Genomic DNA, 12,707 nt, shown 5'->3' with positions numbered 1-12,707 from the left:
AGCCATTACGCTAACTGCTGGTCCCGAGAGGTTTTTGCTATGGGGCACGTGCACTCACCAGAAAGACGGAGAGAGACACAGAGACAGAAAGCAAGAAATCATCTCCCCAGGGGAGATGGTCACACCACAATCCCTTCTCCATTCTCCTCTTGGGATCTTGGGCATGCATATCCAAGCTCCCAGCATGACTTTAAGCCACGGGGTCCAGGACTCGAACCACAGTCTACTACGTGTTAGTCTAGTGACATAGCCATTACACCAACTGCTGCTTCCTTTGTTTGTAAATTTTTCATCAACAAAACTGACATAAAAAATAATTAAGGTGTGAAGGTTAAGGCGGCTGAATTCCACATGGCCGACTACATGGCTCGAGCCTCAGACCAGGCAGCTTGAAAATTGCGCTAAGTATGTGTGTATATTTGCCCAAAATCCAGAGAGAAGACTGGAAGAAGATGGATTGTAGCATGGCCATCCCTCCCAGGAGGTAATTTCTCACTTTCCCTCTCTCTCCTTCTCTCCCTTTCTGTTTCTCTCCAGCAAGCACACATTCTCTATAACAAGCTAAAATAAATAATTGGGGTGCCAGACAGCAGAGCAGCTGCTGTCCCCTTCAAGTCCAGGGACCTCTCTGTGTACACTGGGCATGTACTTACCCTTTTCAGGGTTGACTGAGGCTGGGAGTGGATTGAGGCATCAAGACCCTGTTGGGAGTGCTCTCTCTCTCTCTTTCTCTGTTTCTCTTGCTCCTGGAAAAATAAACAAACTTTAAATTTTTTCAATTTGCTCAGCCTGGTGGCTCAGTCAATAGCAAAGAGAACTACAGTGCTGGGATCTACATGATTGACCACAGGTTTGGATCCCCAGGTCAGCATGAAAACAGGCTGGACATATGGTCATGCCCAAGTTCTTAATGAATAGGAGGGCTGAGGAAAGGGAGTCAAAGAGTGACAAGACCCCATCGAGGATGCTTCTCTCTCTTTGTCTCTTCCCATGTGTGTATGTGTGTTCTGTATCATGAATAGAATTTTTTAAACTTTTTTAAAAATTATATTAACCAATAGGGACCAGCAGTTAGTGTAATGGCTATGTTGCTGGACTCCCATGTAGTCGACCATGGTTTGCGTCCTGGACCCGGTGGCTTAAAACTCACGCCGGGCGCGTGTGCGTGCGTGCCCAAGATCCCAAGAGGAGGATGGAGAAGGGATTGCAGCATGGCCATCCCCCTGGGGGGTGATTTCTCGCTTTCTGTCTCTCTGTCTCTCTCTGTCTGTCTGGCGAGCACACACACCCTATAGCAAAAACCTCTCCAAAAAAAAAAAAAAATTCTATTAACCAATAGGAGGGAAACATGGTCAAGCTTCTGTTTTGGAAGGTCGCTCTGCTATATGGTGAAGTAAACAAGAGTGACCAAGAGCAGAAGTGGCTTGGAGCTCTTACAGTGGCCTGGTCAGAAGTCTCTCCTGAAAGTAGGAGCCACAGTGGATACAGTGAGTATGGAGAGAAGTAGGATCACTAGAGACACATTTTGAAGAGATCATTGAAAAGACTCGCTAATAGACTGGACACAAGTAAGGAAAAATATAGAGTTATCCAAGGAGACTCAACTCCAAAGACTTTTTGTTTTTAATTTCCTGTACCATTTGAGGCAGGTGTAGAGCAAATAGCATCAAATGATTGCTTCTAATCCCACTGCAAGTTATCTGCAGAACCTCCATAATCTGCAAAATTATATGCATACATTAGCAATGTTTCCAATATGTGCTGAGGACTGGATAGTAATGTGAAAACTGGGGAGCACGAGATAGACGATCATTTTGTTGTCTGTCCTAGAACTTAAAGAACAAAGTCAAGAACTCAGGTAAGAAAGTTTACTCTGAAAAAAAGAGTAAGTAACTGGAAGGGCAAAGGTGAATAGATGAAACTTATTTCTATTTTCTAGTCCATATAAAATGGGCTGATAAAGAAAGAGGAGGAAAAAAACGGTTGAACTGTATCCCATTCATTACTTAATAATAAATCATTATACTTTTTGTGCATGTATGTGTGTGTGTGTATAAAGTTCATTTCCTGTGCTTGTCTATGTGTTTACCTTGTGGATTGTGGACTGACATGTGATTGCCTACTAGCCCAGCTTTGACACTCCATGCTTTCCCTAGCTTGAAACGAACAGTCTAGAACAGGGCTGATGTCCTTGGTGACCTCCAGTCAGGGTCATTTGGTCAAAGTGTCTGAATCTAATCTTGGAATGGCGTGTGAAGTCTAGTAGGAAATCCTGTTAGGCTGGTGTCTGTGAAATTCTTCTGTAATGAAGGTGAAGAACATAAAGGACTGCCATAATAGAGCCCAAACTTACCGTACACAACCCCTTCACTTGTTTTGCATATGCATGGAAACACATATATGCACACAAACATATTCTGATGATAAAAGTAACACTCAAAGGCTATAAAACACTTTTTAAAATACCCCCCAATTCTATTTCTTAGGCATCCACTGTTAGTTTTTTGTAATATATTCCTCTAGATTGTTTTCTGAGCGACCACATGTTTATTTTAAGAGCATTATATAGACAAAGATAACTTAAATAAATTCAAGCGAAAATATATACTTTAACTCTGATTAGGAAGAGAAAATTATGTGAAATGATCTATATAAATATCTCTAAAGGATATTTCTCAGTAATACATTAACCTTTTTTTGGAGAGATTTTTGCCATAGGGAACATGCGCTAGCTGGAGAGACGGAGAGGGACAGAAAGAGAGAGAAATCACCCTCAGTAAGGGATGGCCATGCAGCAATCCCTTCTCCTTCTGGGATCTTGGGCATGCACACACATGCATCTGTCATGAGTTTGAAGCTACCAGGTCAGGAACTCAAACTATGGTTGGCCATATGGGAGTCCAGCAATATAACTGGTACACCAACTGCTGGTCCCAATAATTCATTAACTTTTAAAATATTAATCTAGAGTTTTCCCTTTAATAGTTATTAAGAGATTATGATAGAAAATTCATGTAAAATAGTGAAATAAAATTATAGAATGATCTGGTTCTATACAAATATTCTTACCTAAAGCACTTCAAAAAGAGTAAATACATTTAATACATTTAATTTGGCATAAAAATGTTTTACTTGATAAAAATGCTTTCTAAATAATAAAGTACATCTCTCAATGTACTTAGAAACTTTAATTGTTCAAGTATTTGAATTAAATAAAAATAGTGATTAATGACAAGTAGTTAATTAACATCAAGTTATTATGTTTTCTTAGGCCAATGTTATCTAAGGAAAGTTAAGGAAACCTTTATCATGAACATGTTTACATCATCTTTTTAAAAACATTTATTTATTAATTTATCTGTCTATTTATCGTGATTTTCAAGTCACCATGTCCAGGATTCAAACTGCAGTCGGCCATGTGGGAATCCAGTGCCTTAATCACCATGCACCAGCTGGCCCTTTACATTACATTCTACACAATTTCTTTTGGTTTTAAAAATATTTTGATCAGTCAAAAAAACACCTAGAAATGATTTAAAAATTAAACCAATAATTAAATTTTTCTAGTAATAAACAACAGCAACAAAAATTTTAAAAACAGGGAACCAGCAGTTAGCATAATGGCTATGTGGCTGGACTCCCACGTAGTCGACCGCGGTTTGCATCCCAGACCCGGCGGCGTAAAACTCATGCCAGGCGCGTGTGTGTGCGTGTGTGCCCAAGATCCCGAGAAGAGAATGGAGGAGAAGGGATTGCGGCGTGACCATCCCCCCTGGGGGGATGATTTCTCACTTTCTGTCTCTATGTCTCTGTCTGTCTGCTGTGGAGCACACATGCCCTATAGTGAAAACCTCTCCAAAAAAAAAAAAAAAATTTAAAAACAGTAGTACTTGGCTCCAGAATTAGACTTTCTAAAGGGAAAGGCAATTTTTAACTTAATTAGCTGTTTTTTCCCTTTAACTCATTATTGTGAGTAAAAAGTTTATGTTGCTACTTATTGACTAAACAATTTTTTAAAAATTTGCTTCTTAGTGCACTTACTGGAGGGCTAATGCACCTACTGGAGAAAGATTACAAAGGGAGAGAGACAGAGAGAGGGAGAAGTAAAGTGAGAAATCACTCCCTAGAGAAGATGGTCATACTGCAATCCCTCCTTTTCCATTCTCTCAGGATTTGGAACATGCACACGCATATGCCTGGCATGTTTTTCAGGGTGCCAGTTGGCATGTGGGATTCAGCTGCCTTAACCACTACACCACTGACTGACCATGATTAAACAAGTTTAAACAAGTCCATTGTAATGGACTGAATGTTTGTACCTCCCAAAACACATATGTGGAAATCATAATTCCCAATGTGATAGTATTAGGAGGTAGGTGGGTAGAGCCTTTCGGAAGTGATTAGGTTGTGAGGGTGGAATAGGATTAGAGTTCTTTTTTTCTCTTTAAATATTTATTGTAACTTATAATTTACATATAATCTTTATACCTCTTTGTAGGATATAGCATGGTCTTTAAAAGCATATATATGGTGTGTAATATACAAATTGAGGATATAAAAATATTCACCACCTTCAGTGTTTGACATTATGTCATAAACATTCAAAATCTGCTCCAATGATTATTGTGCAAGTATATACTAAGTTGTCTACAACATTCTTTAGGTGAGGTACAGTTCTAAAGAAACATATATTGATTAAAAAAATCAGGCAATGGGGCCAGGAGATAGCCCAGTACTTACATCACTGGACTCCCACACAGCTGACCACGGTTCAAGCCCCAGACCTGGTAGCTAAAAAAATCACACCCAGATCCTGGGAGGAGAATGGAGAAGGGATTGTAGCACAGCCTTCCCCCCCCCTGGGGGGATATGATTTCTCACTTTCCCTATCACTGTCTGTCTCTGTCTCTCTCTCTCTCTCTCTCTCTCTGGTGAGCACACGCTCCCCAAGGCAAAAACCTCTTTAAAAAATTCAGGCAACAAACAATCCCATAAAGTAATGAAGATAATCTTAATATAGCCTATGAAAGAAGAATTTGAAATTTCTATGTAGAAGACTATAGAAGATAAGAGTTTATAATCTGAAAAAATTTGGGGGTATCAATCATTGGTCAAGTTAGTGGTAGGTAAAATTGTACATAACAGTAGCTTATTAGGAAGAGACAGAAAAGAATATTTTACTCACATATTGTGAGTTCTTGTAAGACCATAGTACTGCACTGTGCATAAAGAAATAAGTCTTCAATAAAGCAAAGATAAAACAAAATTGGAAAGAGATGTTTTTAAGTGAAGACATGATAAAGCCAGTGATTTTGTAATTTACAGGCTTTACAAAGTTATTGATTTTAGCATTTTAAAAATTTATTCCAGAGAAAGATTCAGCTGTAACATTTTGGACTTCTCCTCTATTATTTAGTTCTATACAGTGAGCAATGGTTTATAAAAAATATATAAACTGAAACTTGTGGAGACAATAGTATATCAAATAATTGATTCATCTGTATTTATTATTCATCTGCTTGCTTGTAAAGTTGTTAAATCTTCATTTAGTCATTTAGTTGTTTCTTCATTTAGTTGTTAATGTTTCTTCATTTAACTGTTAATCTTCATTTATTGTTATCTTCAATAACATTCAATGTTATTATTGATATGTGTGGACTTACCCCTTTTTTCTGTTTTTTTTTTTTTCTTTTTTTGGAGAGGTTTTCACTAAGGGCACGTGTGCTTGCCAGACAGACAGAGAGAGACATAGAGACAGAAAGAGAGAAATCATCCCCCAAGGGGGATGGTCACGCCACAATCCCTTCTCCTCCATTCTCCTCTCAGGATCTTGGGCACACACGCACACATGCCCAGTGTGAGGTTAAGCCACTGGATCCAGGACGTGACCCACGGTCGACTACGTGGGTATCCAAGCGACATAGCCATTACACTAACTGCTGGTTCCCTTTTCTAGTTGTTTTTATGTTCTCCCATTTCTACTCATCTTTCTTTAGCTTTCCTAGTATAGTATTAAAGACTTCATCTCTAGCAGTTCCGTTTGAGTCTTTTGTAAAGTGTGTAATTCCTCTTTTAGATCTTGCAAGAATTTCCTCATCTCCTGGAACTCGTCAACTTCTTTCTCCTTTCTCTTTAGCAGTTCATTATCTCTCTTCTCTTCTATCTCTGTTAGCTTTGACATTATGAATGCTTTAAATTCCTTATCAGACATTTCCATGATTTCCACCGAACTGCTTGTGGATGAAGAAGAGTTACTCTTTTCCCTTGGAGGAGAGGTATTTTCTTGTTTTCCCATATTTCTCGTGATCCGGCGGTGATTTCTTGTCATCTGATAGATGTTGTATTTCTTTCAAATTCTTGAAGTTCAGCCGCTAGCTTGTTTGCTGGAGGCTGAATTATCAGTAGAAAATCTTCATTCCCTGAAAAATCTATTTCGCTGGAGCCATGTGGAACCTTCTTCTGAAGGCTCGGCTTCTTCTCGATCTTTCGTTTTTAACAGCACTCATAAGAATTGATCCCTTCTCACAAGAGATAGAACTCTTGGGACCAGCAGTTGGCATAATGGCTATGTCGCTGGACTCCCATGTAGTCGACCAGTCCCGGACCCAGCGGCTTAAACTCACGCCGGGCGCGTGTGCGTGCGTGCCCAAGATCCCTAGAGGAGAATGGAGGAGAAGAGATTGCAGCATGGCCATCCCCCCTTGTGGAGTAATTTCTCGCTTTCTTTCTCTGTCTTTCTCTGTTTGGTGAATGCACGTGCCCTATAGCAAAAACTTCTCCAAAAAAAAAAAAAAGGAGATAGAACTCTCTGGGTCTTGGAAGATGTTATTAATCTATTCATGAAACTGTTGCTTCCATGATACAATCACCATAAACCAATCACTGCTTACTAGGCCTTACCCTGGGATACACAAAGAAATAAAGTTTTGTTATACCTATACAATATAGATAGTACAGTCAAGTCCCAACACATGAATTTCTGGGGTACATATTCAAACCTTAGTATTCCTCTCCTGGCCTCCAAAATTTATATATATCTCCCATACAAAATTATCCTAATGGTCCTGAAAGTCTCAACTAGTTCTAATGCTAAGTCCAAAATCCAAAGTTTTGTTTGAAACTCAAGGCAAACTCCCAGTTATCAACCTGTGAAGTTAAAATAAATCACATATTCCTAAAATACAATTGTGGAGTAGGCTTAGGCTAGAAATTTCCTTCCCACCAGAAGAAAAGAGTAACGGTTCTCCAGCAAGTCAGAAACCCAATGGGGACTCAATCCTTCAACTCTTTATTGAACTCCTGGACACACTGAGGGGCTTGGGCCCCAATCCATCAGGTAGCCTTGTGTCCCTGGCCTTGTTGGGCTCTCAGTCCATGCTTCGGCCCTTTCTAGTTGGTCTCACATCCGCAATTCTTCCAGACTGACACTATGCGCTGATAGTGACACAGTTCTGGGGCTCCGGGATGGTTCCATCTCTGTACTTCCACTGGGCTTAGCTCTCCTGGTGGGTGCTCTCTCTTCCAATCCCATATTTCCATGTCGCTTTGTTTTAATAGAAGCTCTTTGCAGTGGTCCACCCCTGTGTCTGGTCTCTACCTAAACTTCCAACCTTTCTGATGAATTCTTTGAATTCTAGGAGGCTGCCATGCCCTCACAGCTCTTGTGTTCTGCAATTCTGCAGAATTAGCACCACATGTAGCCCCATGCGGATGCAATGCTGGTTCTACTGCTGCTGAAATCTACACCTGCACTCTCTGGATCAGCGGTTGCTCTCAGGGCTGCTTGAGTAACAGCTGGAGCAACCAGGCACTATACTGTGACACAGGGAACTCCAGGCTGCAAAGAGCAGCATATCTGCTGGTTTGTGAGGTTCTTTTCTCCTCCAGAGGGTAGGCTGAACAGAGACACAGGGAGTTGGAAAAAGACACGAGGCACTGATATCATCTTGGTTAATCAACTGAGTTCAATGAGCTTGCAGAGCTCTAGCAGCACACACAAGGTGTTTTCTCCCTCTTGGAGCTCACAGCATGGAACTGAGCTGAGCTGCATCAAAGCCAAGCCAAGGCTATCAGGGCTCACCAGGCTGAACCAAGGCTGAGTTGAGCAGGGCTAGCTAGCAGAATGAAGGCCGAACTGAGCAGGGCTAGCTAGCTAGCAAGGTCAGGTGCTCTCTTTCTCTAAAAGGGACTGCAGACAATAGTGGCCCATTGCCAAAGACAAACTGTCACACATGCACATGTGCATTACATTCAATGGTATAAAAAGGCAAAGTCATAATTACATAACAAGCACACAAGTGCAGTACAACTAACAACATAAGTTGTTGGGACCAGCAGTTGACATAATGGCTATGTAGCTGGACTCCCATGTAGTCAACCGTGGTTTGAGTCCTGAACCCGGTGGGTTAAATTCACGCCAGGCAGGTGTGCATGCATGCCCAAGATCCCGAGAGAAGAATGGAAAAGGGACTGCAGCGGGGCCATCTCCCCCACCCCCAGTGATTTCTCGCTTTCTGTCTCTCTGTCTCTCTCTGTCTTTCTGGCGAGTGCACATGACCTAGAGCAAAAACCTCTCAAAAAAAAAAATAAATAAAACATAAAAATAACATAAGTTGTTTACCCTGTGACCTTCAAACATGATATGATAGGAAGTGAGGGAGTCAGACTAAACCACTCCGACTCTTTCAATTATTTAATTCCTTATTTTGCTCTGAAATCTCCTCAGAACAGCCTTCATTGTCCATATCTCTTTGGTATTATGGTCACAACTGCTTATTCAGTCTCTGAAGAGTTCAGTTCATTTCTAAACAATTCTTCCAAGTTCCACAGAGTCTAGATATTTCCTAGAGTGCTCCTAGAAACTCTTGAGAAATCTTCTCATTACCCAGTTCCAAAGACTTTCAAGTATCTGTAGCCATGCAACCCTATTTACTGTGCCACTTTCTTTCTTAGCCCATTATTTCACTGAGCTTGGGGATTTTATAAAGAAGATAGGAGTTTTGTTACAAACTCATGATTATGGTGGCTGGACAGATCAATGTCTTAGACCTACAAAATGGCCAACTAAAACACAGAGGATGGCCAGCCTGTGCACAGAGATAGAGAAGTCCTGACTGATCTCTCTAAAAAGCAGCTCTCATGAGAACTACCTTCTCACAAAAGCTAGGACTCATTGGGTCTCCTTAGACATCATTAATCTCTTCATAAGACTGCTGCCTCCATGATTCAATCCTATGAATCAATTCACAGCCCACTAGGTCTTACCATGAGAAGTCGTGAAGGTATTAAGCTTTCACTTAATGCCTTCATGAAACAGACAATGCATTCACAACCCAACACATGAATTTCTGGGGGACATACTCAAATTTAGCCTTGTGGCTTTTCCAGTGAATGAACACAATGTGTTATGATCAAATCAAGATAATATATGCATTTATCACCTCAAACATCTGTTAGTGCTTTCTGTTTGAGCATTTAAACTCTTCTCTTCTAGCTATCATGAAATACACAATAAATTGTTCTTAACTACTATGCTATAGAACACCAAAACTCTTTTCTCCTATCTAGTTGTAATTTTATATCCATTACCCAACATCTCCTCATCCTCCTTCTTATGACCTTCCCAGCTTCTAGTAACCACTATTCTGTTCTCTCCTATGAGGTTGATTGTTCTAGCTTCCACCTATGAGTAAGAAAATACAGTATTTCTCTTCCTGTGCCTGGCTTATTTCACATAATATACTGCTCTCCAGACTTGCAAATCTTGCCTCAAATGACAGGATTTCATTCGTTCTAATGTCTGAAGAGTATTCCATTATGTATACATACCATATTTTATTTATCCATTTGTTTATTGATGGAAACTTAGGTTGGTTCCATATCTTGACTATACTGAACAGGGCTGTGATAAATATCTCTGCAACATACTGACTTTCTTTTTTCTAGATATATACTGAGTTGTAGAATTACTGGATAATAAGGTAGTTCTAATTTCAGTTTTTTGAAGAAACTCCATACTGTTTTCATAACGGCTATACTAGTTTATGCTCCCACCAATGGCGTATAGAATGATCTTTTTTCATGTCCTTGTCGGAATTCCTGGTTTTCTGTTTTGAGCTTGTTTTGTTTTGTCTTTTTGATAATAGATAATTCTTTTTTTAATCTCTCAGTTGCATTTTTATAATTCCCCAGTTTATTCTGAAAATAATTTTCTCTGATATACATCCACAACATTTTGAGATGCATTATCTTAAAGTACACAGAAATTACCTATATTTTCTTATTGGTGCCTATTATTAGACACTGATGAAAGAATATTCATTAACAAAGCAATATTTAAGGACATCAACCTAACAAACCCTTTTATGACTTTTTATTTTCTCCAGTTAAACCAACTTATACTTGATATTTGAATTCCATGTACATAAAAACACATTTCTCAATGACCATAAGGTAAACCAGAATAAAAATGTCTTTGTGAGTGTAATTGAATTTGGGGGGAAAGTGGTTCAAATGGGAGCAAATGCATTGACCACCTTGTGAAAGAAACAAGACAAACAAAAATCAAGATATGTAGAAGGTGCTCATGATTAACTGCCTTTTTGTCTTCTTTCTCTCCTAAGCAGTGAGCTACTATGGAAGGTTCCTGTCACTAAAGACCTGGGGGCTCAAAGTGGGAGGTAGCTAGGTGAGGGGTCACCTGTCCCCACAGCCACCACATGAGTAGTCTCGATGGCTTGATTCTCAGTGGGCTTGCTCTTATGTGGACTTGGACTTCAAGTGACATTTACTGCATTTTGTTCTATAAGTTGCTTGTCCCATTATTTTTTTAATTGGAGCCAAGTGGGAGTTATTCCTAGTTTGAGGAAATGTACCCCGTAAACTGTCTGAATTAAAGATTTTTATTTATTCTCTTGCCAAGCACAACTGTTTTTCATCCACAATTATTTTTTAAACCAAGAAACAGAATTCACTGAAAAACATCTGGGTCCAGGGGCTGCAGGACATTTTGCACGTCAGCATAGGAACCTCAAGCAGGCCTCAGCTGCTGCCAACAGTTCGACCCCCTAATGGGCCTTCTCTAGAAAGGCACTGTAGCACCAGACACATTGCTGGTACACCACCTCAAAGTCGGAGTCATTCCCGTAATACAGGTCCTCAATGATGAGCTGCTTCTGTGATCATTGCTCCTGAGCAGTTCAATCTTAGCTCTGCAGTTCTTAACCTAAGTATTTTTTCCTATTGAAATCTCTCAGATTGTTTTCATCCATGCATAGTATTTAAACAAATGTAGCTAAGTCTTCTTTTGTGACCTACTGGGCTACGTGGCTCAAAGAGACGCAGTACTTCACGCAGCTCTGCCCTCAGTAGTCTGGGAGGGTTCCCTATCTGTGTGCCTTCCGGTTCTCAGAAACATTTTGATCCGTTACAAGTTTACTGAAAACTGCTTCTGCAATTGGAGACCAACAAATGTTACCAAGACACACAAACAGCACTGACTTGGGTACCCACTCAGCCATCTTCTTACCTGAACTGAGGTGCTGGCAACCACTGACAATAAATATTCTAACTAGGGAGAAATGACAACTCACTGTGGTTTTGATTTGCATTTCAAGCAATGATTAGTGATGTTGAGCATTTTTTGTATACATGTTGGCCATTCATATGTATTCTTTTTGAGAAATGTCTCTTCAGAACATTTGTCCATTTTTAAATAAGAATTATTCATTTAATTTAATTATTATTATTACTATCTTTAATTTGACCAGAGAGAGAGAGAGTCAGGGTGGGGGGTGTGAGAAAGCAAGCCACTAAGTCTGGGATTCAAACCACAGTGGGCCATGTGGGAGTTCAATGTTCTAACCACCATACCATCTGCCAGCCCCGTTTGCCCATTTTTAAATCAGATTAATTAAATTAATTAATTATTCTGCTGAATTGTTCAAGTTTCTTGTGTATTCTTCATATGAATATCTTGTTGAATGAGTAATTTACAAATGTTTTCTCCCTTTCTGTAGGTTTTCTCTTTACTCTATTGATTGTTTTCCTTTGTCATCAGAAACTTTTTAGTTTGAAATAATTTGTTTATTTTTTATTCCAGTGTCTGGCTTTTGAGGTCTTAACCAATAAAATATTTGCTTAGACCAATGTCCTCATTCCCCTTATTTTTTTTCCTTAGCATTTTCATGGCTTTGGATCTGACATTTAAGTCTTTGATCTATTTTGAGTTGACTTTTGTATATAGTGAGAGATGAAGGTCTAATTTCATTGTTCTGCAAATTGCCCTTTCATACTTAAAAGTGAGCACTAAAAGGCACATTAGAAGTTCTAAGCATGTGACTGGGGCTTGTTGAATGCTGAGCTTCACTGTAGGGTAATCAGGTGAAACTTGGGCATTTTGTTGCATGACCCTAAAAGTGAATACATCTTTTTCTTGAGACTGCCCCAAGGAAGAATTATCAGGGTTTCTAACTGAAGAATATGAGCTTTCTCAGCATTCTCAATCCTGAGGTGAGGAGGAAGTCTTGCTGTCACAATCTGGTCTCTTTTTTTTTTTTTTTTAACTAAAGCAGTTGACAATCTTATTTTCACATTTTACAGTACAAATCAAACAGCATTTTTTGTCCCACTTCTCTCCTCCAAAACTACTTTTATTTACTTATTTATTTTAAATAAGAAAAGAATGTCTTCCTTGACATACTATTAGA

The 12,707-nt window shown here is 39.5% G+C and overlaps 1 pseudogene; it reads right to left on the bottom strand.

Moving 5' to 3' along the window:
- Positions 1-11,066: 11,066 nt before the first annotated feature.
- Positions 11,067-11,519, bottom strand: LOC102488837 (low molecular weight phosphotyrosine protein phosphatase pseudogene; annotated as a pseudogene).
- Positions 11,520-12,707: the final 1,188 nt, after the last annotated feature.

This window comes from Tupaia chinensis, unplaced genomic scaffold (assembly GCF_000334495.1).
Source record: "Tupaia chinensis unplaced genomic scaffold, TupChi_1.0 Scaffold146346_2, whole genome shotgun sequence".
Lineage (NCBI taxonomy): Eukaryota > Metazoa > Chordata > Mammalia > Scandentia > Tupaiidae > Tupaia > Tupaia belangeri.
The sequence above is the reverse complement of the archived record's forward strand: the minus strand, read 5'-3'. Positions and strand labels throughout refer to the sequence as shown.